At 39.8% G+C, this 26,415-nt stretch overlaps 1 protein-coding gene and 1 long non-coding RNA gene across 8 annotated transcripts in view; both read right to left on the bottom strand.

Moving 5' to 3' along the window:
- On the bottom strand, positions 1-26,412 carry LOC139032241 (uncharacterized). Its single transcript, XR_011484773.1, has 2 exons — positions 19,783-26,412; positions 1-2,063 (listed from the first exon to the last, which is right to left on the bottom strand). It is a non-coding gene; the product is annotated as an uncharacterized lncRNA (long non-coding RNA).
- Positions 1-26,415, bottom strand: part of WDTC1 (WD and tetratricopeptide repeats 1) — a 61,453-nt gene that overhangs the window by 18,819 nt on the left and 16,219 nt on the right. The gene's annotated exons all lie outside the window — the stretch shown is intronic.

Raw genomic sequence — 26,415 nt, 5'->3', positions numbered from 1 at the left:
TGGGGGACAAGAAGGGAGCCAATTAGAAGCTCTCCTGGAGAACTCAATGTCAAGAAGTAGAAGTGAACAGATAAAATAGCCTTTCCATCATCAGTGTTTTCTAGGTGTATGTGACCAGGACTGAATCAAACCACCTTGTGGTTCACAATATATAAGGCACTTTCATACGCATAATTCCACTTGATACTGAACCCCTCTGAGCCACAAAAGGAAGATTCTATTGATTTTATTTTGCAGAAAAGTAAACCGAAGTTCAGGTAATAGTGGAAGTGTATCCAAACAAATTTCTGCTCCTACCACTAGAGGGGTATCTATTAACAGTCGCTACCAGGGACAGCCCCTCAGCCACAGAAAATCTGGACAGAGGAGCCCAACTGACTGAAAGGCAGCCAGTTAGCTAGAAGCTTGATCTTGCATTCATCTGGTACATATTTATCCAGCACTCACTGCATGCCAGGTACTGCTCAGATGCTGGGGGTATAACAAAGTCCCTGGTCTTCTGGAGCTTACTTCAAGTACGTGTAAAGTAAGGTAAATTAAGCACAGGGGTGTGAATTGAGAAACATGGAGAAGTGAGGCACTTAATGACAAATGCTGAAGTTGAAAGCATTCACAGAGAGAAGTCATGGCAAACTAGAATTATGAGGAAACAGAAACCATGAAAAGCAGAAGGTATGAAGTAGCAGAAACAAGTCTTACATGGGAGAAGAAGAGAAAAAGTCACTTCCATTCCTACATTCTGTTCTTCTTTCCTTCATTCCTAATGGGATCTTGATTTTCATTTCATCATCTGTCCAGCCCAAAATAAGACCATGTATTTCAGGAAGTGTAAGTTTATTGTCCTTTCCACAATGGTGGGTTCAGGAACTTAGATCTAAGCCAAATTGGACATGGCATTCACCCAGACATAGGGACTGGCTCAGAAATGAGCCTGTAACCCCAACTGGATGCAAGGGGGCCAGGAGTTGAGAGCGTGTAGAAAAGAAGTTTTCTCCTTTTCAGAAAAGAGTCTACAAAAGGGACACCTTTCTTCCTGTGGACGCTGAGTGTCCTGATGTGACTCTGAGAACTGTGACCATGAGGGTGGCCAGCCTGACAGTGAAATAAACATGGAGAGGAAAGCCCAGCCAAAGGAATCACAGAAAGATGGAGCCAGAATGACCAGAGTCACCCACCCTGATGCCTACCCGACTCCTGGGCTCCAGTCAGGAGCCAGTCTGCTCACTGGTTTAAGGTCACCAATGGGCTGGGCTGTTACCTGTGGCTCAGAGCATCCTGACCAACTCATTCTTCAGGTCTCAGTTCGTGGGCATTTCCCTCAGGAAGCCGTTCCCACCCCGTAAGCCTGGGAAGGAGGCACACCCTTTCTGTGGGCTCCTACTGTCAGGCTGTATCACCGCTCTGTGTTGACATGGCTGTCTGTTTCACCAGACTGAGTCGGGGTGAGTGGCCTCTGTGACCATGCTCACTGTATCGCCGAGGCCAGGAACAGTGCTCAGCACGTATCTGCTGCACAGTGAACAAGTGGGTCCAGTGGAGCTTGTGGGAAGACTTGAGAGACATGAACAAACCCCTGACTCTCTCGTCAGCAGAGGCTTTTCCTCTGCCTTTTCCTTCCCTCTCACCCCGTGTCCTATAAAAATTCTCATGTGGGTTGAACCTCATGTCTTTGTAGGTTCTGCACTTCAATACATTATTAACACATTCACTCTGTCCAACTTGCCAGACCACTGGCTGACCTGTGGCCTCTCACTTTCCCATGGCACTAGGTTGAAATCCCATACATGGCTCTGGTCACTCTTCCTGAATCAGATTCATTTCTGTCCTCACCCCTCTCATTTTCCCACCAGGCTTTAAATTACTTGTGCCCAGGGGTTACATCTTCAGCTTGCAGTTTCCCAGAGTGCTGAGGGCTTTCAATGTTCATCACTTACCAGGGGCTTACAAAGAGCTAGGCATAGTACCTTGCAACTGTGGTGGGCAGAACAACGGCCCTCTTACAAATGTCAATGTCCTGGTCTTCTGAAATCCATGAATACATTACAGTAGATGGCAAAGGGACTCTGCGGATGTGGTTAAGGTTAAAATCCTTGCGATAGGGAGATTATCTTTATCCAGGGTAGCCCAATACAATCACAAGAGTCCTTAAAATCAGAGAACCTTTCCTGGCTGCAGAGAGGAGAGAGATGTAAGTGTGAAACAGCCTTGACTGACAACTGCTGGTTCTGAAGATGGAAGGTTTCTTCTAACCAAGAAATGCTAGAAACTGGGAAGTGCAAGAAAACAGATTCTACTCTACAGCCTCCAGAAGAAACAAAGCCCTATCAAGACATTAGGCTTGTGAGACCCAGGTCAGACTTCCGACCTACAGAATTAGAATATAATACGTTTGTGTTGTTTTAAGCCACTAAGTTTATGGTAATTTGTTACAGCAGCCTTAGAAATTTTACAGCATTCTACATCCATTATCTTGTTTAAGAAACAGGTAACATTACTTATTTCATGGATAAGAAAAACTTCCCTGGAGGTCCAGTGGTTAAAATTCTGTACTTCCAACACAGGGGGTGTGGGTTTGGTCCCTGTTCAGGGAACTAAGAATCTGCAAGCTGAGCAGTGTGACCAAAAAAAAAAGGAAAAAACAAAACAAAACAAAACAAAGAAACAACTCTCCCCTCCCCCCAGCCAAAAAACCCACAAGAAAACCCAATACTCAGAGAGGTTAGGTAAACTGCTGCGATTCTATAATTTATATGTATTTATTGTATGTCAGAAAGATATAGTCTTGATCCTTCTGTCTGGCACAGAAGTCCTAAAACCCCTTGGAATTTTCTAAGTAATAAAAGTAATAAAAATATCATGATATCCATAACAAACCTCTTTTAACTAACACCTGAGTTTCTGTTAATGAAGAGATTTTTGGGAAGCACCTAAGGGAGCAGGCTGGTTAGCCGGAGAACCAAACATATGACTGGAGGGTTGGAACTTTCAGTCCCACCTCCCTGACCGCCAGGGAGGGGGAAGGGGCTGGAGGCTGAACTGATATCAATGGATGAAGATTTAATCACAGCCAGGCAGTGTAATGGGATACCCAAAAGGACAGGGCTCAGAGAGCGTCTGTGTTGGGACGCATGGAGGTCTGGGGGGAGTGGCATGCCAGGAGAGGAAGTGGAAGCTGTGCATCCCACTCCATGGACCTTGCCCCCTGCACCTCTTATCTGGCTGTTTTCTGAATTATACCGTTTTGTAATAAACCAGTAATCTAGTGAGTAAAATGTTTCTCTGAGTTCTGTGAGTCACTTTAGCAAATTAATTGAAACCAAGGAAAAGGGGTTTGGAACTTCTGAAATGTTAGTCGCTCAGTCGTGTCTGACTCTGCGACCCTATGGACTGCCAGGTTCCTCTGTCCATGGAACTCTCCAGGCAAGAATACTGGAGTGGACTGCCATTTCCTTCTCGAAGGGATCTTCCTGACCCAGGGATCGAACCCAGTCCTCCTTCAATGCAGGCAGACTCTTTCCTGTCTGAGCCACCCGGGAAGCCCCTTGGAACTTCTAATCGACAATTAGTCAAAAGCACAGGTGACAACCTGGATTTGCAACTGGTGTCTGAAGTAGCTGTTGGGGCTGAAGGGCAGCAGGGTTGTTTACAGGACTGAGCTTTTGACTTCCTTGGTGGTCCAGCCGTTAAGGACTGAGCTCCTAACCGGAGTGATCTGATACTATCTCCAGGTAGACAGTATCAGAAATGAGTTAAACTGTAGGGAACCAGCTGGTATTGGAGAGTTGCTTGGTAGTTAGTATAAACCAAACCAACACACACCCACACGTTGGACATGGCTAATGTAGCACAGCTAAGCAGTGGTAGCAGGAAGCATTTTAACTCAAGGGCTCGGGCTCTTAAGCACTGTCTGAAAAGTGCATGAATGCTTCCAGGATTATTATATTTGTCCTCAAATCAGTAGCCCATCCAAAGTACAGAAGACAGGCCACAGCAGACAAACATGATACTTATGACTCATTTTTACAAAGTAAAAAGCAGCTCAGAGACAGGTAAGTTGGAGAAAGTATAGAGACAAAGTTCAAATCAGATTCTATAAAAATACAAAGTAACTATCTACAAAAAGCATTAATAAAGGGCTCTATAAGTTAGAATATGTGTTTGGGAAGCTAATTTATATAAGGCATGGGATGTTTAAGAGGATTTGTTTTGGCCTTGATAAATAAGGCTGGCTTAGATGAGGTACGTGATCTAGGATTAAGTTGAAGAATACAGTGGAAGAAAATATGCCTATGACATATCAGAATTAAATAGTAGGTAAAAAAGAAGGAAGAAAACCTCAAACTTTAAAGAAATAGAGAGGAGTGGCTGTTTACAGATGGCTCCCAGAGAGGAACAGACCTCTGTGTGGCTGGTTCCCTGGAACCCTGGACATGTCTCTACTTTTACGGTGAGCTTTGCATACCAGGAATAAGGAAGAAACAAACTGCACAGAGAACGAACCTGCAACAAAAGTCCCAAATCGCACTCAAGTTCCAAATTCCAACCTCTTACTACCTGCTTAACTTGATTAAAGATTGATTATAATTACTATTTATTATAAATTCCTATAATTGCTAGGCAGCATAGTATACAGGAGGAAAAGGAGGCAAGGAGATGCATTTTATCACTGACACTGCTTAGACCTGCAGGTGCATAATGATGATAAAAAGCAGATGGACACTTAGGTGGTTTTCTTACTGCTTTTAAATTCTTTACAGACCACACACCCCCTTACAAGTCTGCACTACTCCCCCAGCTTGGTATGCCACTGCTGGGTAGAATACTAGATAGCAATATACATGACCTTACTGTCATCTACTCTTTACAGGTAAGACTAAATCTCAGAGATATTAAATTAAGTCACTCAGACTGTTAACACCAGAGCCTGGATAGGAACCCAGGTCTATATAACTCCAAACATTTCTCTGTGCTGGATTACCTCAAATGCCGCCCTTATTCCCACCCAAGTTAAAAAGAGATCTCACAGCTACTATCACCTTAGAAAACTGTCAGTTTGATATAAAGTCAAATTCATATCTACCCTATGACCCAGCAATTCCATTTCTTAAGTATTTACTCAAGGGAAATGAAGAAATTTGTCCACCTAAAGACTGGTATAAGAATATCCCTAGATGCTTTAATTTTCAAAGTCCCACACTAGAAATAACCCAAATGATCATCAACAGGAGAAGAGATACACAAAATGTAGTGTATTCAAACAGTGTAATCCTACTCAGAAATAAAAAGGAACTACCATAGATACATGAAACAATGTGGATGAAACTCAAAACACATGATGCTAAGCAAAAGAAGCCAAACAGAAAAACATGCATACTGTTTAATTCCAGTTTCAGAAAGTGTATGAACAGGCAAAACTAACCTATGGGGAGAAATAGAAAACAAACAAACTAATCTTTGGAGACAGAAGCCAAAAAGTGGTTGCTCTGAGAGAGGAGTGTTGACTGGAAAGGGCACCATGGGAAGGTCTAGGGTGATGGAAGTATTTTCTGTCTTGTCATGAGTAGTAGTTACTCAAGTGTCAAAACTCATCCAACCTGAGACCTATGTACTTTATTTTTATGCAAATCATACCTCAATAAAGGGAAGAAAAAAGGTAATCATAATAATAGTGATAGTAGTAGCTAATATATAATAAGTGGTATCTCACCATCCTCTAAGGACAATATTATGCCCTTCACTTATGCTGAGTTAAACTTTACAACTGCCTCATGATGGAAATACTACTACTATTCTCATTTTTTTAAATGAGAAAAAGGATAATATCCATATTGCATAAACAGTATAGTAAGAATGTGAATCCATGTCTGACAGACTCCACAGCTTGGCTCTTAACCATGGTGTCATACTGCCTTTTTAAATTCCGGGGTATCTCCCTCAAAACTGAAATGTCTGCTATGTGCCTATAAGTGCTAAGCTTTCATGTATACCAATTCATTTAAACTTTATAATACATGTTTTGTTTATTAGCCTTAATGTATTAAGATTACACAGTTGCAATATAACAGAATGTAGTGAGTCCTGAAGGCAAATAAAACTCAGTTATCTTAAAGGCAGAATGATGTGAATACACAAACATTTCCATAAAATCCTTCTGTTGCTTCTTTAACCGAGTTCAATGCTTTCTCAAATTTTAGTGTGACTGAAAATTACCTACTAGAGTAGTAAGAGAAACAAGAGTAACTAAAACTCATCATACTACGTGTCAGGCCCTGTCCTAACTGCTTCACATAATTACTCTTCAAAGTTCACTAAACTAATGTGTTTCTGGGTTCACAAGCTGTGTTTCCTTGAGGAAGTCCTATAGCTTCCCTGTGTTTCAGATTTTACATCTCTAAAAAAAAAGGTGATAATATACATAACCTCATAGGATTGTTGTGGGGAACAAATCTGTATTTGTAAAACACTGTGATAGCTGAGTAACAAAATTGGAAATCAAGTCCAAATATGTTCTGTCCACTGCACCATGATAATTTAAGACTTACAGTACAGCCTGATGTGAACTATGATTAGTGGGGAAGGAAAAATCCTTCTAGAAGTCATTAAAAAGAACAATTAAAACATATTTCTAAAAAAATAAGGTAAAATATATTTCAACTGCTATATGTTTAAGTAAAAGTCTAAGTATGAATATAGTGGGGTGAGTCAACAACCATAATTCATATGAGAAACTTTTTCCTTATGCTGACCTATATCTGCTGTCTATCCCAGCAAATTCACTTTATTTGACTGATGGACTGATTTATTTTTATTTCTTATATGCTAGGCACTCTTATATATGCAAAGGCTATGGTGGTAAATAAGATAGAGAGCTCCAGTGATGAGGGAGACAAAAAAACAAATAAGCACAGGAATCAGTATAATGAGTTCAGACAGTGATAAGTGCTATGTAGAAAATAAAACATGGTGGGACTTAGCTGGTGGTGCAATGGATAGGAATCCACTTGCCAATGAAGGGGACATGGGTTTGATCCCAGGTCCAGGAAGATTCCACATGCCACAGAGCAACTAAGCCCATGTGCCACAGTTATTGAGCCTGTGGGTCACAACTACTGAGGCTGCAAACTCTTGGGTCTGAGAGCCACAACTGCTGAGCCTATGTGCTGCAATTACTGAAGCCCACGTGCCCTAGAACTATATGCCTCGCCTACTGAGCCCACATACTGTGACCACTGAAGCCTGTGCGCCTACAGTCCGTGCTCTGCAACATGAGAAGCCACAGCAATGAGAAGCCCACGCACCACGAAGAGTTAGCTCCCATTTGCTACAACTAGAGAAAGCTCCTGCATAGCAATGAAGATCCAGTGCAACCAGAAAATTAATTAATTAAAAGAAAAGAAAACATGGTGATGGGTTATACTTTAGATACACTGGTCAGGGAAACCCTAGATATGTTTGAGAAGAAATTTGAACGCTGAGAAGGAAAAGCATGCCAGCACAGGAAAGCACAAGTACAAAGGTAAGATCAGGCTTGGCATGCTATAGATATAGAATTAAGGCCAGTGGCTAGAATATAGGGATAAAAGGGACAGAGTAAGGCAAGCTAAGTTTCGGAGGTGAGCAGAGGCAAGATTCTAGCGGTGTCACATAGGCCACAAATAAACCCTTACATTTATGTAAGGTTAGCTGCTTTCCAACAAGAGTGCCAAGACAATTCAAATGAGAGAAAGAGTAGTCTTTTCAACAGATGATGCTGTAATAACTGAATGCCACTGCTGCTTGGTTGCTTCAGTTGTGTCCAACTCTGTGTGACCCTATGGACAGCAGCTCACCAGGCTCCTTTCTCCATGGGATTCTCTAGGCAAGAGTACTAGAGTGATTTGCCGTGCCCTCCTCCAGGGAATCTTCCCAACCCAGGGATCGAATCCAAGTCTCTTACGTCTACCCGCTGTGGCAGGTGGGTTCTTTACCACTAGCGCAACCTGGGAAGCCCACTAACTGAATGGTGGTAGTAGTTTAGTCGCTAAGTTGTGTCTGACGCTTGCAACCCCGTGGACTGAAGCCTGCCAGGCTCCTCTGTCCATGGGATTCTCCAGGCAAGAATACTGGAGTGGGTTGCCATTTCCTTCTCCAGGAGATCTTCCCAACCCAGGAATCGAACCTGGGTCTCCTGCATTGTAGGCAGATTCTTTACCAACTGAGCTATGAGGGAAGCCCATATACATAACTGAATATGTATATGCAAAAGAATGAAACTGGGCCTCGATATGACACCATATATAAAAATTAACCCAAAATGGATAAAAGACATACATATAAGACTTAAAACTATAAAACTTTTAGAAGAAAACACAAGTGTATATCTTTGTGATCTTGTATTAGGAAATGGCTTCTTAAATATGACACCAAAAGTGTAAATGAAAAAAGAAAGAAAATAACTTGGACTTCAAGAAAATTAAAAGTTTTGTGAGTCAAAAGTGCTCTCAAGAAAGTGAAAAAATCCACAGAATGAGAGGAAAATTTTCAAATCACATAATCTGATAAAGGTTTATTATCCAGAACATACAAAGAATTCTTATGACTCAACAATAAATAACAGTTTAAAAATAGTCAAAGCACAAATAGATGGAGAAATATACCATGTTCATGGATGAGAAGAATCAATATAACAAAAATAAGTATACTACCCAAAGCAATCTATAGATTCAATGCAATCCCTATCAAACTTCCAACAGTATTTTTCAGAGAACTAGAACAAATAATTTCACAATTTGTATGGAAACACAAAAAACCTCGAATAGCCAAAGCAATTTTGAGAAAGAAGAATGGAACTGGAGGAATCAACCTGCATGACTTCAGACTATATTACAAAGCTACAGTCATCAAGACAGTATGGTACTGGTACAAAGACAGAAATATAGATCAATGGAACAAAACAGAAAGCCCAGAGATAAATCCACGCACCCATGGACACCTTATTTTTGACAAAGGAGGCAAGAATATACAAAGGAGAAAAGATAATCTCTTTAACAAGTGGTGCTGGGAAAACTGGTCAACCACTTGTAAAAGAATGAAACTAGAACACTTTCTAACATCATTCACAAAAATAAACTCAAAATGGATTAAAAATCTAAATTTAAGACCAGAAACTATAGAATTCCTAGAGGAAAACAGGCAAAACACTCTCTGACATAAATCACAGCAGGATCCTCTATGACCCACCTCCCAGAGGAGGAAATAAAAGCAAAAATAAACAAATGGGACCTAATTAAACTTAAAAGCTTTTGCACAACGAAGGAACTATAACCAAGGTGAAAAGACAGCCTTCGGGGGAATGGGAGAAAATAATAGCAAACGAAGCAACTGACAAAGAATTAATCTCCAAAATATACAAGCACCTCATGAAGCTCAATTCCAGAAAAATAAACAACCCAATCAAAAAATGAGCCAAAGAACTAAACAGACATTTCTCCAAAGAAGGTATACAGATGGCTAACAAACACATGAAAAGATGTTCAACATCACTTATTATAAGAGAAATGCAAATCAAAATCACAATGAGCTACCATCTCACGCCAGTCAGAATGGTTGCTGTCAAAAAGTCTACAAATAATAAACGCTGGCAAGGGGGTGGGGAAAAGGGAACCCTCTTACACTGCTGGTGGGAATGCAAACTAGTATACCCACTATGGAGAACAGTGTGGATATTCCTTAAAAAACTGGAAATAGAACTGCCATATGACCCAGCAATCCCACTGCTGGGCACACACAGCAAGTAAACCAGAACTGAAAGAGACACGTGTACCCCAATGTTCATCGCAGCACTGTTTACAATAGCTTGTAGTATTACAATATTACTCAGCTATTAAAAAGAATGCATTTGAATCAGTTCTAATGAGGTGGATGAAACTGGAGCCTATTATACAGAGTGAAGTAAGCCAGAAAGAAAAACACCAATACAGTATATTAACACATATATATGGAATTTAGAAAGATGGTAATGATGACCCTATATGTGAGACAGCAAAAGAGACATAGATGTAAAGAACAGACTTTTGGACTCTGTGGGAGAAGGCAAGGGTGGGATGATTTGAGAGAATAGCATTGAAACATGTATATTACCATATGTGATATAAATCACCAGTCCAGGTTTGATGCATGAGACAGGGTGCTCAGGGCTGGTGCCCTGAGAGATGGGATGGGGAGGGATGGGATGGGGAGGGGGGTTCAGGACGGGGAACACATGTACACTCATGGCTTGTACACTCATGGCTGATTTATATCAATGCATCACAAAAAACACTACAATATTGTAAAGTAATTAGCCTCCAGTTAAAATAAATAATTAAAAAAATAAAAATTGTCAATGGATCTGAATAGACATTCCTCCAAAGAAGAAGATATACAAATGGCCAATAAGCACATGTAAAGAAGTGCAACATCATTAGTCATTCAGTTCAGTTCAGTTCAGTCGCTCAGTTGTGTCTGACTCTCTGCGACCCCATGAATCACAGCATGCCAGGTCTCTCTGTCCATCATCAACTCCTGGAGTTTACTCAAACTCATGCCCATTGAGTCGGTGATGCCATCCAACCATCTCATCCTCTGTTGTCCCCTTCTCCTCCTGCCCCCAATCCCTCCAAGCATCAGGGTCTTTTCCAATGAGTCAACTCTTCACATCAGGTGGCCAAAGTATTGGAGTTTCAGCTTCAGCATCAGTCCTTCCAATGAATACCCAGGACTGATCTCCTTTAGGATGGACTGGTTGGATCTCGCTGCAGTCCAAGGGACTCTCAAGAGTCTTCTCCAATACCACAGTTCAAAAGCATCAATTCTTCTGTGCTCAGCTTTCTTCACAGTCCAACTCTCACATCCATACAAGACCATTGGAAAAACCATAGCCTTGACCAGATGGACCTTTGTTGACAAAGTAATGTCTCTGCTTTTAAATATGCTATCTAGGTTGGTCATAACTTTCCTTCCATTAGTCATTAGGGAAGTGCAAATCAAGACCACAATGAAATAGCACATCACCCCCACTAGGAATGACTATAATAAAAAAAGACAGTAAGTATTGGAAAGAATATGGAGAAAATGGAACCCTTGTACATTTCTGGTGGAAATGTAAAATGGTGGTGCCACTTGGAAAAACAGTTTGGCAGTTCCTCAAAAACTTAAACATAGAGTTGCCATATGACACAGCAATTCTACTCTTAGGTATATAACTAAAAGAACTGAAAATAAATGTCCACACAAAATCTTCTACACCAATTGTTCACAGCAGCATTATTCACAACAGTCAAAAAGTGGAAACAAACAAAATATCCACTAACTGATGAGCGGATAAATAAAATGTGGCATATCCACATAATGGAATGTTATTTTGCCATAAAAACGAATGAAGTATTATTCATGCTTCAACATAGATAAATCTTGAAATTATCATATTAAGGAAATGAAAAAGATGTTAGTCACTCAGTCGTGTCTGACTCTTTGTGGCCCCAAGGACTGTAGCCTGCCAGGCTCCTCAGTCCACAGAATTCTCCAGGCAAGAATACTGGAGTGGGTAGCCATTCCCTTCTCCAGGGGATCTTCCTGACCTAGGGGTCAAACTGATGTTTCCCACATTACAGGTAGATTCTTTACCTGTCTGAGCCACAAGGGAAGCCCCCATATTAAGGAAGTCAGATACAAAAAGCTATATAGTATATGATTCCATTCATGTGAAGTATCCAGAACAGGAAAATCCATAGAGATAGAAAATAGATGAGTGGTTGCCAGGGGGTGGAGCCAGGGGCAGGAGATGGGGAGTACTATGGGTAAAGAGCTTCTATTTTGGGGTAATAAAATGTATGGAATTAGGTAATGGTGACAGCTGCACAACATTGTGAATATACTAAAAATAAAAACAAAAAACCCACTGAATGGTACACTTACATAAAACATATAAACGTAAAAAAAAAAAAACCAAAAAGCTCAAGTCAACAAAAAGGTGGCATGCTGGATTTGGCCTGCCAAGTCATAATCCGCTGACTCCTTATCTAAAGGATAGTCCTTGAAATCTGTCACAAAGTCAGATCTCTGCTCCATCTTTTTCTTTCAGGGTGACTACTTGATAAATGTTGTCAAATTTCCTTCTCTAAACTGATATTGTAAAAAAAACTCTGACAAGTCTTCATTAGGATCAGGTTACTCTATCAAACTATCCTGGTCTACCATACCAACTATATTCAAAAAGAAAACCTCACTAGTTTGATATGACTTGTTTCCAGTGAATTTATGCTCAAATTCACACAAGAAACAAAACACAAACAAAAAAGCAATCAAACCAATTGTGAAGTTGGGATATATATAATGTATGCAACTTAAAAGGTCATTATTAATAAAACTAAAAAAGCAGAAAAATAAATCCACCAAGCTAAGAACTATTTGTTAAGGACTTTAAAAAAAGCAGGCACATGGGTGAGGTGGGAAAGACTATGAACTTTAAGGCCAGAGAGCCCTGATATAAATCTTACTAATCTTATTTCTACCACTCATGTGAACTTGGAAGTGCTTTTTTACTCTCCTTATTTGTAAAGAGAGGGTACTTTCTTCTCCCTCTCTCTACCTTAGTGTTAATGCCAAACATTGTGCCAAGAAATCCCATGAGTGGAAGAAAGAGAATGGATCAAAGTATGATCAGAACTTTTTAAGGCAGACCTGGAAAACCCTAGTGATGTTGAAAGCAAACAGCTCCCCGCCTCCAAAGTGAGGACTGCAGGTCACAAACTGAAATCCCAGGGTATTTGGTCCTGTCTGGTTAGGATAAAACTCACTGAGACAAGATGAGCTAGCACATAAAACTAGATGGGGATAAGGAACGCTCAGCAAAGGTGTCCAAGGAATACAGAGAAGTGTTTTGGTCTATATGCCAGAACACCTTACAACTTATGCTAATCAACGTTAAACTTAAATCTTGACCTCCCTTTGGTCTCTCTTAATCAGTTCCTGCCACTGCAATACTTCTTCATATTTTCTTAATGAACATTTTAAACTCTCTATTTGAAAAAATAGATGGGTGCAAAAACACCCATATACATCTTTCCCCTAATTCATTAACTGCTAATGTTTGTCTCCCCCTCTCCTCTCTCTCTCCACACACACACACACACATACACACACTTTTCTTTTTCCCCTTGAACCATCTGAGAATAAGTTACAGACTTCAGGACCCTTTATATACTTAAAATTCAGTGTCCGGAAATTTGACACTCACACAATACTATTATTCAATATACAGTCTATATTCACGTTTCATCAACTGTCCAATATTATCACTTTGAATCTGTGGATTGAGGATCCAATCCAGAATCACATGCTGCATTAATTGTCATTTTCCTTTTAGGCTCCTTTAATGTGGAACAGTTCCTCAGTCCTTTTTCTGACACTGACATTTCTGAATAATATGTCAGCTGCTCTGGAGAACGTCTCTGAGTGTGGATTTGTCTGATTATTTCCTCATGATGACTTTTAGATCACGCATTTTGACAGAACCACCACCCAGGTGATTTTGTGTCCTCCTCAGTGCACACTATCAGGTGGCACCTGATGTTAAGGTGGCGTCTACCGGGTTTCTCTGGCTTCCCAGCTGGTGCAGTGGTAAAGAATCTGCCTGCCAATGCAGAAGATGCAAGAGACATGGGTTTGATCTCTGGGTCAGGAAGATTCCCTGAAGTAGGAAATGGCAACCCACTCCAGTGTTCTTGCCTAGAAAATCCCATGGACAGAGGAGCCTAGCAGCTTACACCCTACAGATTTGCAAAGAGTTGGATGAGATTGAGCACAAACAGACCAGGTTTCTCCACTCTAATGTTATTATTTTCCCTTTTGTTTGTAAGAAAATAGTTTTACATTGTGCAAACATCAATTTCCACCCAAAGGTTGGATAACTCACTGATTATTTTTGTCTGAATCAATTACTGATTTGGTATGATGCTTATAAAACTGATTTTTCCAACATTTCATTTCTTCATTTAGGCTTCCCTTGAGGCTCAGCTTGTAAAGAATCCTCCTACAATGCAGGAGACTTGGCTTCTATTCTTGGGTTGGGAAGATCACCTGGAGAAGGGAAAGGCTACTGACTCCAGTATTCTGGCCTTGAGAGTTCCACAGACTGTATAGTCCATGGGGTTGTAAAGAGTCGGACAAGACAGAGTGACTTTCATTTTGGGCTTCCCTTGCAGCTCAGTTGGTAAAGAATCTGCCTACAGTGGAGGAGACCTGGGTCCTATTCTTGGATTGGGAGGATCCCATGGAGAAATAAATGGCCACCCACTCCAGTATGCTTGCCTGGAGAATCCAATGGACAGAGGAACCTGGCAGATTACAGTCTATGGGGTTGCAGGAGTCAGAAACGACTTAGAGATTAAACCACCACCACAATCTACTAGAATTAAGTGGATTTTTTTCCCCTTTCTCTCCTCCCCTTCTTCTCTCTCTCTCTGTCTTACCAGCACAAACTCAGGTATTTTTTATTCAGTGGGTTTTAATTCATTAATGTCATTATTCATCCTGATGCTCAAACTGCAACGGGTTTGGCCAGTAGCATGCCTTTCAAGCTGGCTTCTGTGTCCTTATGATAAGCCCCTATCATTTTTATTTCTTCACTTTCTGTTAATCCTCTGCCACAAGATGTTGTAGGCTCATGGCTGTCCCAGTCTTGAACCAGTCACTCCTCCAAGAACTGCTAGTTATTTTTAGAAACCAGTAACTTATATGGCTATTGAGGTACCATTGCTTCTTGGACCCTCTCAGAAGATAGAGCTAGAAATAATATATAAATGTATGTTAAAATAGATGTATTTTTAAACGATGAGTTCAGGAATTCCCTGGCAGTCCAGCGGTTAGGATCTGGTGCTTTCACTGCTGGGGCCCACGGTCAATCCCTGGTTGGGGAACTAAGATTCCACAAGCTGTGTGGCCAAAAAAAAAAAAGCAAAACACCCATGAATTCATACTTATACTAATAATTCCAATTCAATACCTCAGAGTTCTTCTTTTGCCTAATCCATATTTGAATTTCCCTTTTCCTACAGCGAGACAGGAACAACACTGATAATATTATATCAATATTATAAATATTATATGTATTATACATTGATAAATTTACCCCAACAACATCAACATATTTACTCATTTGCTCAGTTCTGCAACAAACACAAAATAGTTAATAGAACTGCTACAGAAATAGCACTACAAAAGACAAATTTACTAACTAGAGTTCAATCAAGATTTCTTTGTCTTCAAAATATACACAAAGAATATTATATATAGTCTAAGTATTATGTCAAAAATTACCTGAGTTAGTTGACATCCCTTTCCCCATCTCTGCCAACTTTATTTTACTTTTTGAATGTGTAAAACCTCAATGTGGTTATAAAAGTAAAAATTTTACAAAAAGGTCTAGAAGCATTTCTCCTTTTCTCTACCCCTCCATTCTATGCCTTCTATCCCCTAGAGATGACTAATTGCATTAGTCTCTGCTTATCCAGTCTACGCTTATGTTTGCAAAAATATGCAGTTACATATATAAATTCTTACTCTCCTTCATTACACCAAACTTGGCAAAATTATATTAAAACAACCCTTACATACATTAAAAAAAAGATATTCCATCTCACTCATGTGTGTTAATCACTTAGTCGTGTCTGACTCTCTAAGACCCCGTGGACTGTAGCTCTCCAGGCTCCTCTGTCCATGGAATTCTCCAGGAAAGAATATTGGAGTGGGTTGCTATTCCCTTCTCCAGGGGATCTTCCTGACCCACAGATCCAACCTGGGTCTCCTGTATTGCTGGCAGATTCTTTACCATCTGATCCACCATGGAAGCCCACTCATAAGAGAAATGTAATCTGAAACTCTATTGAGATACCATGTTCTATCAGTTAGAATGGTAAAATATTCTAAAGCTCAACCCCCCAATCTGTTGGTAAGTTGTGGAGAAACAGGTGCTGTCATGCACTCATACTAGGAAGGCAAAATGGTGTAACTCCCATGGAGAAAAATTTGGCAATAGCTAACAAAACCACATATACATTTACCCTTTGGTCAGCACTCCCACTTCTAGGTTTTTACCTTGAAGATGTATCTCCAGCAATACTAAAATCCCTATACACAAGTTTATTCATTATGGCATTGTAATTACAAACTATTAGAAACAACTGTAAGAGCCCATACATGGGAAATTCACTGACTTAGCCTTGCTTTATCTACCTACTATTAATAGACTACCATGCAGCTGTGAAAAAGAGCTCCATGAGGGATTCCCCAGAGGTCTAGTGGCTAGGATTCAGCACTTTCACTGTCATGGGCCTGGGTTTGATCCCTGGTCAGGGAAGTAAGGTCCCACAAATTGCAAGGCAGAGCCAAAAAACAACAAAAAAAAGAACTCTCTAAACCGACCTGGGTGATTTTCAAGATATATCAGTAAGTGAAAAAGAGAGAATATATATCATTCCTCAATGATTCTTATCCTTAACAAGTCCTCCAAGTCCAATCACTCCATTCTTCCCTTACAAGCTACTTATATCTTGACTTCCTTCCCATTCCCCTAAAAATCTATGATTCATCACCACAATCATTCTCTTCCAACCTTCATCTGACAAAATCCCAACCCTAGATGATCTTTTAACTTTTCTGTATCTTCAACTTCCCCTTTCTCTACTGATTCTTTCCCGTTGAGATTAAGTGTGCTCAAGGTTCTCTAATCTAAAAAGTCCCCCTTGATGCCAAATTCACATCTAGCTGTGGCCTTCCATTTTTCTTCCTTCATAACCATACTGAAAGAGCATTCTATGTGGGACATCTTTACTTCCTCGTTTTCCAATAATTTCTCAACCCACTTTTATTGATACCACAAAAGTAGCCCTTGCCGAGGGGACCATGAGGCTTCCTTGCCCTAAATCAAAGGGACACTTCTCAGTCCTTATCTTACTAGTCCCCAGCTGTATTTGATGATGCTGACTACACTTCCTCCTCAATGAAACTTTCCTCTTCTGGGTTCCATGGCATCATCCTCTGTTTTTCTTCCCACTCCTCTAGTTATTCTTTCTTTTCTTTTTTAAGGTGCTCTTTCTTGATACCCTTTGCATGTTCTTCTTTGTCCCCCTGGCTCTTATACTGGTCTTCTTATGGCTCTATCCTAGGCTTTCTTCCTACTCTATACACTCAATGGCAATCATACCTTACTTTTATTGTTCCAATGTATATGTTGCTCACTGCTCCCAAATCAACATCTCCACTGTGTAACTCATTCCTAAGCTCAGACTCAAGTATTCCAAATACCTATCTAGAAGCAACAGTTAGAATCAGACATCAAACAATGGACTGATTCAAAATTAGGAAAGGAGTACATCAAGGCTGTATATCGTCACTCTGCTCATTTAACTTATATGCAGAGTACATCATGTGAAATGCTGGGCTGGATGAAGCTCAAGCTGGAATCAAGATTGCCGGGGGAAATATCAATAACCTCAGATACGCAGATGATATCACCCTAATGGCAGAAAGCGATGAGGAACTAAAGAACCTCTTGATGAAGGCAAAAGAGCAGAGTGAAAAAAGCTGGCTTAAAACTCAACATTCAAAAAACTAATGATCCAGTCTCATCACTTCATGGCAAACAGATGCGGGGAAAATGGCAACAGTGGCAGATTTCATTTTCTTGGACTCCAAAATCATTGAGGATGGTGACTGCAGCCATGAAATTAAAAGACGTTTGCTCCTTGAAAGAAAAGCTATGACAAACCTAGACAGCATATTAAGAAGCAGAGGCATCACTTTGCCGAAAAAGGTCTGTACAGTCAAAGCGATGGTTTTTCCAGTAGTCATGTACAGATGTGAAGAGCTGGAACATAAAGAAGGCTGAGCGCTGAAGAATTGATACTTTCAAATTGTGGTGTTGGAGATGACTTTTGAGAGTCCCCTGGACTGCAAGGAGATCAAACCAGTCAATCCTAAAGGAAATCAGTCTTGAATAGTCATTGGAAGGACTGATGCTGAAGCGGAAGCACCAATACTCTGGCCACCTGATGCAAAGAGCCGACTCAGTGGAAAAGACCCTGATGCTGGGAAAGACTGAGGGCAGGCGGAGAAGGGGGCAAAAGAGGATGAGATTGTTTGATGGCATAATCGACTCAACGAACATGAGTTTGAGCAAGCTCTAGGAGATAGTAAAGGACAGGGAAGGCTGGAGTACTGCAGTCTATGGGGTCGCAAAGGGTCAGACAAAACTCAGCAGCTGAACAGCGACAACAATCTAGAAAGCACTAGACGACACGTGGCCTAAGCTCCAGAACAGCCATAACCAAGCTCATCATCTTTTCCTTCAAAATTATTTCTTCTCCAGTGCTCTTCAACTCTGTGAATGATACTATTATTTACTCTGCTAAAAAGAAACTTAACTTCATCCTTGACTCCTTTCTTTTTCTAACTTTTCACATTCAATCACCAAGAATTCTGTTAATTCCACCTCTATGTCTTTCAAATTCACTGACTTCTCTCCATCCAAACTACCATTATCTAGGTTCAGGTAACCAATTACTTCTTCCTGAATCACAACCATGGTCTCTTAAGTGGTTTAGCTGTCCACAGTTTAAATGTCAGCAATCTTCATTTTGAAGGCAATTTTAATTAAAAAACAAAAACAACCTTAACTCTCATCATGTTGCTTACATGGTACAGACCACTCTATAGCTCTCCACTGCTCTGAGGATAAAATCAACAATCTTCAATACAGTTTACAACACCCTTCATTATGGAACATCCCACTCACACTCATCTCACCAACCTCATCTATATCCTTTTTCCATTTGTATCTATGACTATCTGTTCTCTTGAACCAAGTACCCTCTACTCCCTTTTTTATCACTCAAATGCTGTATCCCAGTCCAGAAATTTTCTCTTCCTGCTGCTGCTGCTGCTAAATCACTTCAGTCATGTCTGACTCTGTGAGACCCCATAGACGACAGCCCACCAGGCTCCCCTGTCCCTGGGATTCTCCAGGCAAGAACACTGGAGTAGGTTGCCATTTCCTTCTCCAATGCATGAAAGTGAAAGTGAAGTCGCTCAGTCTCTTCCTGTCTCACCCAAATCTAGTTAGCTCCTTCCATCCATATTTCAGGTATCAGCCTAGACTACATTTCTCTTAGGAAGCCAAGTTGAGATCTCTCTGGCCCACTGTATTTCACTTGTATGTAAAATTTCTCAGAATAATGATGGACATGTGGGGGAGAAGAGGTTGGGATTGAGAGAACAACTGTTTGTTGAATACTATGTTTAAGAGTGAAGAAGTGTGATAAGAATGTAAATTGATGCTTTGAGTATAAACAGATAAATTGTGCAAATTCCATGAAAGGCAATTTTGTTAATATTTGTCAAAATTACAGGTGGATATACTCTCTGACCTGCTAATTTCATTTGTAGGTATATATTCTAAAGATTAACACCCACATATGCCAAATGATGTTGCAAGGAATAACACTGTTCATACAAAAGATTGTAAGTAATCTATATATCCAACAACAGGGACAATTTAAATAATTTATACTACACTCATACAACACAATCTGAAGCCATGAAATAATTAGATATAGAGACGTCTTTATGTACTGATATGGTAAAATCAAGAAAGTATATTTTTAAATTCAAAAGTAAGATACAAAGTAGTAAATATGTTAGGCTAACATTTGTGAGAAAAGGTAAGAATCTACATAAAAAATGAATAAAATTTCTCTGGAAGGATACTGAAATTGAGTATGTTAGTTGGTTCCCGGAGAGTGCATCTGGTGGATGAGAAAAACACTGGAAAGGAGATGATCTTTTTAAACTTTTAAGCTAGCTCTAAAATAGAAAATTTTAAAAGCCAATCAAACCAATAGGCTTTCAGTGAACCTCTACTAAATGCTCAGCATTATATCCTAAAACTTCTCTTGGAATTTCCTTTTGCCTTTTTCAAAAACTATACAAAGTAGTAAGTTAGGAAATCCAGGAGAAAAAACTCCCCCAGACAGTAAGAGGAAAACATTACAATCAATAACTACAAAAGGCAGGAGCTTTTACTGTTGATTTTACCTCTTTTATTCCACCCCCCAACCCTTATAATGTCACCTCTTAATGCCCCAAATCAACTCTGGTTAAATGAAATGGGGTCCATATGTGATAAGGGATTCTGTGGTAGCTTAGATGGTAAAGAATTTGCCTGCAGTGCAGGAGACCCGAGTTCAATTCCTGGATTGGGAAGAGCCCCTGGAGAAGGAAATGGCAACCCACTCCAGTATTCTTGCCTGGAGAATTCCATGGACAGAGGAACCTGGTGGGCTATAGTCCATGGGGTTGCAAAGAGTTGGACACAATTGAGTGACCAACACACACATGTGATAATGGCTGGGAAACAAAACAAGGGAAGAAAATGACCGTAAAGCATTTTTAAAAGTAAGATGTCATCAAATCAGCATCTTAGGAAACTTTAAGAACTTTCTATAAATAACAATAATAGCAGCTATTATTTGAGGACTATATACCATGAATTTTACAATATACTAAGCACCATGCTAAATACTTTACATACATAAATTAACTATTCCTTCTCTTAAACCTAGAAGACAAGCAGGATGTGTATCTTATTATACAGATGAGGAAATGAGTCCTAGAATTTAAAGGGCTTATCCAAGGTCATATGGCTTATAATAGCATTTTTATTACTATAGTTGGGGGGTTGAGGGTATCAAAAAAGGTTATCCTTTTCAACCTCAAATTAGGAAAGAGGGAAATAAGATAGCCTTTTGAGATTAGGATTGTAAAAATCAGTACAGCTGAATATTTTTCCTCCTTGACTTCCAAGATATCATGTTCTCCCACCACTATGCTATTCTTTCTGTCTCCTGTGGGTAGAGAAAGAGAAGATACAGTTAATCTCTAGATGCTGAAAATGCCTTGTTCTTGGTCTTGGGCCTTCGTCTCTCTTCTTTCTTTTTTTCCCCAGTGACACTATCGAGTCACTCAGCTTCATGTCTTTATAGACCACTGGTTTACAAACTTTTTAGTCTCAAGACCTCTTTGCACTTTTAAAAAGTACTGAGGATTTTTTTTTAATATAGGTTATCAATGTTTACCATATTAGAAATTAAAACTGAAATATTAACTTCATTTAAAAGTAACATTATTAATTATAACTTTAATGAAAATAAAATTATTAATTTCACTTAATAATAATAAAATGATACGTTAAAACATTTTAAATAAAAAGTAACTATATTTTCCAAGGCAAAAAAATTTAACGGGAAGAATGGCAGTGCTTTACATTTTTGCAAAACTCTTTAATGTCCAGCTTAATGGATTCTCATGACTGGGCGCTCATATCTACTTTTGTATTTACTTTGGTGCAAGATGTTATTTCAGTTGAAGTATATGAAGAAAATCCAGCCTCACAAAGATAAGTAGTTGGAATCAGGAGTAGTATTTTAATGGCCTTTTCAGATCATTGTAGGTATCCTTCTTTGATACTACACCAAAACTGGATAAATAATGGTTTTTTAATGTTACAATGTGGAATCTGGATCCACATAAATGAGCTGTTGGTAACCTGCTACATTAAAATGTGCTGGTTGATTTTACATTATGCCTGGGTCTTTTACACACGTATGACTTTTGTACATGTATGACTGTTTGGAAAACAGCAACTTATTGAATTTGAAGATCTTCAAGTGCTAACATTTATTATACAATAAAATATTGCTGACATTTGTTAATATTACCACAGATCTCATCAAAAAGTCTTTTAAGAAGTATTAAGAAGGGACTTTTCCAGTGGTCCAGTGGCTAAGACTCTGCGCTCCCAATGCTGGGAGCCCAGGTTTCATCTCTGGTCAGGAAGTTAGATCTGATATGCCACAACAAAAGATGCTGCATGCTGCAGCTAAGACCTGTTAGAGCCAAATAAATAATTTTTTTTTTTTAAGTATTGAGAAGCTATCAAGCTCTTGGTGGCAAACACAAGTTTTCCTATATTCTTTTTTTTTTTTCTCTTTAAAGTTCAAATTTTATCCTTGGCAACAAATACTGTCAGTTGTTCTTCTTGAAGTGACAGTTTACTTCATTCATTTTAAAGAAAATGTCTGCCAAATACCCATATTTGAATAACCACAGTTTTCGTCTGCTAGCCATTCTTTCAGATGGTGTTCCATGAAAAAAATGTCCAGTTGAGCTTACAACTCAAAACAACTGAACAAGTGCTTTTCCTCAAGACAACCATTATAATTCAGTATGCAGCAGTACTTTATAGATTCTTCCTACCCCATATACTGAAGAGATCTATACTTACGGGTTGAAATTTAAAATTAGTTAAGTTTTATTGCACTTACATCAAGGGCATTTTAAGTAAGACTTGCTTGTTTTGGGGGGGGGTCACTGCAAATGCATAGGGTGAATAATTCAATGAATTTGACGTTACTTGTCTTGATTCGCACTAAAGTGACAATAGTTTTACCACTTTTTCACAAACTTTTAAACGAATTAGTTTAGTTTTACAAATAATGTCTTCGTATTACTATGAAAGTAGTTTTGACCTCATGGACTCCATTGAAGAGGTCATGGGGATCCCAGGGGTCTGCACGCCACACTTTGAGAACTGCTACTGTACAGACTACTACAATGACGTTCTGGTTTTTATCCCAGTCTATTCTTCCCTGGTGACTCAGCGGGTCAACAATCCATGGGCAAGGAGCCGCAGGAGATTTGGGTTTGATCTCTGGCTCCGGAAGATCCCCTGGAGAAGGGAATGGCAACCCACTCCAGTACTCTTGCCTGGAGAATTCAATGGACAGAGGACCCTGGGGGGCTACTGTCTATGGGGTCGCCGAGAGTCGGACATGACAGAGCAACTGACACTTTCACTTTTCATGCTTCTTTTGGTTCCAGGCCCACTGGACCTTGAAACAATGATAGAAATGTCTTTGCACTTATCAAAGGCTGAGCCCTCTGCTTCAACTGTGAATCCTAAACCCTCCAATCTTCCTTAGAACTTTGCTCCTTCAGTTATTCTGTCCTAATCCAGCATCCTCAATCCCTTTCTCTCTTATCAACATACAAACAAGCTCTAGTATTTCTTCCCATTCTTACAAATCCCTCCTTTGATCCCATAGGCCCCTCCCGCTACTGTCCAATTTCTCTGCTTCCTTTGGTAAACAAAGCCCTTCAAGAATTGTCTACACAGCTCAATAGAGCTGGAAAACAAATACAAAAACAAAACAAAAGTGACTTTGAAGGGTGGAAACAAGGGGAATAAAAACAGATATCTTCTTCCTCCAAACTCCTGAAAGATTCCCCACTGGTTAAAGTCAAATAGAAGAGAGACTCGATACATCTGTGCAAGTCAGCTGTCCAAGCAGTGAGCAAAAGATAAAACAGTGAAGAGGAGGTATAGCGACAAGAGAAGGTTATCTTTTACAATTTTGTTAGGGGAACCACTTATCGAAACCTCCCACCATGACCAGGCACAACAGTAAGAGTTTTCTTACAATAGGAGGTCCTGGTGAACAAAACAGAACCAACAAGGTACCACCAGCTGGAAGGGTTTAGGAAAAGTCAGAAGGAGAGAGGGGATGCCAGTCCGTATGTCCCATCAACCTCTAAAAACCCTTCTCATGGAATTTATCCTGGCTGAGCATTGAGTGTGCCAGTGGGAAGGACCCTGGGTCAGAATGACTGGCCAGGGACAATCCAGGAAACTGCGGTGATAGGATTATATCACCATAAAACCTGAGACTGTAAGCCACGGGGCAGAGCAATTCTCTTGGGTTCCTTTACCCTGCTATTCTCTGCCTGGGTGCCCTTTCCCAATAAGGTCTCTTGCTTTTTCAGCATGTGTGTCTCCTTGCATAATTTGTTTCTGTTAGATAGGAGCCCACTCTCTGGCCCTGGAAGGGGTCCCCCTTCCTGCAACTGTTTACCCTTTTTACTGCTTACATCCTATCTTTCCTTTCATCTAGGGGAAAAGTTTGTAATAACTAAATAAATAGATAAATAAAATTTAATAACCCTCTTTAAAATTTTGTGCAGTTGTGGGATCTCAGCTCTTCATCGAGAGGATGAACCGAGGCCCACCGCAGTGAAAGCACCATGGACTTATGAGTCTTAACCATGGGACTATGAGAGAATCTCCTAAAAAAATTTTTTTTAAATATAGAGTTATCTACTTGATATGGGCTTCCCTTGTAGCTCAGTCGGTAAAGAATCTGCCTGTAATGCAGGAGACCCAGGTTTGATTCCTGGATTGGGAAGATTCTCTGGAGAAGGAAATGGTAACCCACTCCAGAATTCTTGCCTGGAGAATCACATGGACAGAGGAGCCTGGCAAGCTACAGTCCATGGGGTCGCAAGAGCTGGACATGACTTAAGTGACGAAACCATTACCACTACTTGCTACTGCACTCCTTCAAGTCCCACTTACTGCTGTCTAGTATCTATTCTCACCACTCCAATAAAACTGCTCTAGTTAAGGCCACAGTCATTGTTTTGCCCTTACTTATTCAAACTTTTCAAAGCACTGAGGAAAACTGACCACTCCTTTCTTGAAATGCGCTCCTTACACTCTCCTGGTTTTGTTTCCGTTCTACTTCATGGACTCTCTTCAGTGGTTAACTTTTCAATCTCCTTAGGTTGTAATCGATTCTGACAGTCGGAGTATCTCTAACAGTTAGGTATTGGACTCTATTCTTTAAGACTAAATGGGTAGCTGAAGTCTCTGAATTTCTCCCTATGGTCCAGAGCTCTCCCCCACAAAGCTATCCAACAGGCTTCCCAACTTTACAGGTCCAACCCCCTGATTCTCTCATAAGCATATTTTTTCTCCCAGTCTTCTTTCCATCTGCTCTGACTTCTCTAAGCCTCACAAGTGGCAAAGCTGCGATGTTTGTTTTAACATCTAAACCTCTGTGCATGCCTTCATACTGTGCACTGCTATTACAGGTCCCCAACAAGGCTGACTTCAGCCAGGTGTAAGTTCAAACAGTTCATCCACATTAACATATTTTTGTATTTGAGTGCCAAATCTTTGGAAATCATAGAATCTTGTTTTGTGTTCACCAAAGTTTCCAAGTCTATTGTGGACAAAGTTATCAAACCAGGAAGAGATAGTAGAGACAATATGGGTTGGGTGGAGGCACAGCTAAAAGGAGAACCCCAGCCAGCTAGCGGGAACTGTCTACTCAGCATCCACCCGAGCAGGGTTTCTCAGCCTTGGCATTAATGGCACTGGGCACTGCATAATCCTTTGCTGCACGTTCTTTGTTGTACTCTGATTGTAGGATGTTTAGCAGCAACCCTACACTCTATTCACTATATGCCAGCAGTGCTCTTCTAGTTTTCACAGCCAAAATTGTTTCTGGACATTGCCAAATGTCCCCTCGGAGGTAAAACTTTACATGCACCATCCCCAACTGCACTAAACAGATATACTTTATCCTCTAAAGGAAATATGGAAAGAAACAAACAAAGGATAAATAATACAATATATTTACAAACTTATGAGTTCAGAGACTTTTTAGAGATATGTGTGTATGAGCTAAGTCGATCCAGTCGTGTCTGACTCTTCAACCTTATGGACTGTAGCCCACCAGGGTCTTCTGTCCACTGGGATATGGGGAAATAAAAGTATAAACGAGTTTAACAAACCGTGCAAATGGTGTAAGCCCAATTTTGTAGAAAAAAATTTACATAAGCATTAAAAACACTGGAAGACTTAAGAATAATAATTGTTATTTACTGAACTACCTATTTTCGATAAACTACTATTTTTTGATTAAAAAAATAATTTCAAATATCAATCAAATGATTACAATTATACAAAAATATGCAAGAGATGAAAGTATATAAAATGCTAATAGTAACTGTATTAGGGAGGTGGGAATAAGATGCAATTTCTAGTTCTCTTTTCCATATTACTATTAATGTAGTCATATTTTATAAGGGATAAAAGTTTATAATGAAAAGAAAGCAATAACGATCATCTATAATTTCACTACCTCCAGATAACACTGTTAGTTTTCAATAAATTCCTTTCTAATCTTTTTCTAAGATCAACACAATCACTTACAAACATTAATGTGAAGGAACCAAGGATGACACTAAGTTGGATAGGACAATTAAAAGTTGGATTCAGAACATGATCTTGAGGAAGGAAAGGGAATGAAACTAACATTATGGACTGTTTTGGGTCTGACACAACGAAAAAGCTCAACTTCTGGATTCTTGACCTGACTCTCCATGAACTGAACAGGACAACACTGGACAAGGTGCTTAGATTTTCTAAATCGTTTTTAAAAATATACATATCTATCTCCTATCTACCTCCCACAGCATTTCTTTGAAGCTAAAATGAGA

The sequence above is a fragment of the Odocoileus virginianus genome, chromosome 30 (assembly GCF_023699985.2).
Source record: "Odocoileus virginianus isolate 20LAN1187 ecotype Illinois chromosome 30, Ovbor_1.2, whole genome shotgun sequence".
NCBI classification, from domain to species: Eukaryota; Metazoa; Chordata; class Mammalia; order Artiodactyla; family Cervidae; genus Odocoileus; species Odocoileus virginianus.
Note: the sequence above shows the minus strand (reverse complement) of the source record. Positions and strands in the feature narration are given on the sequence as shown.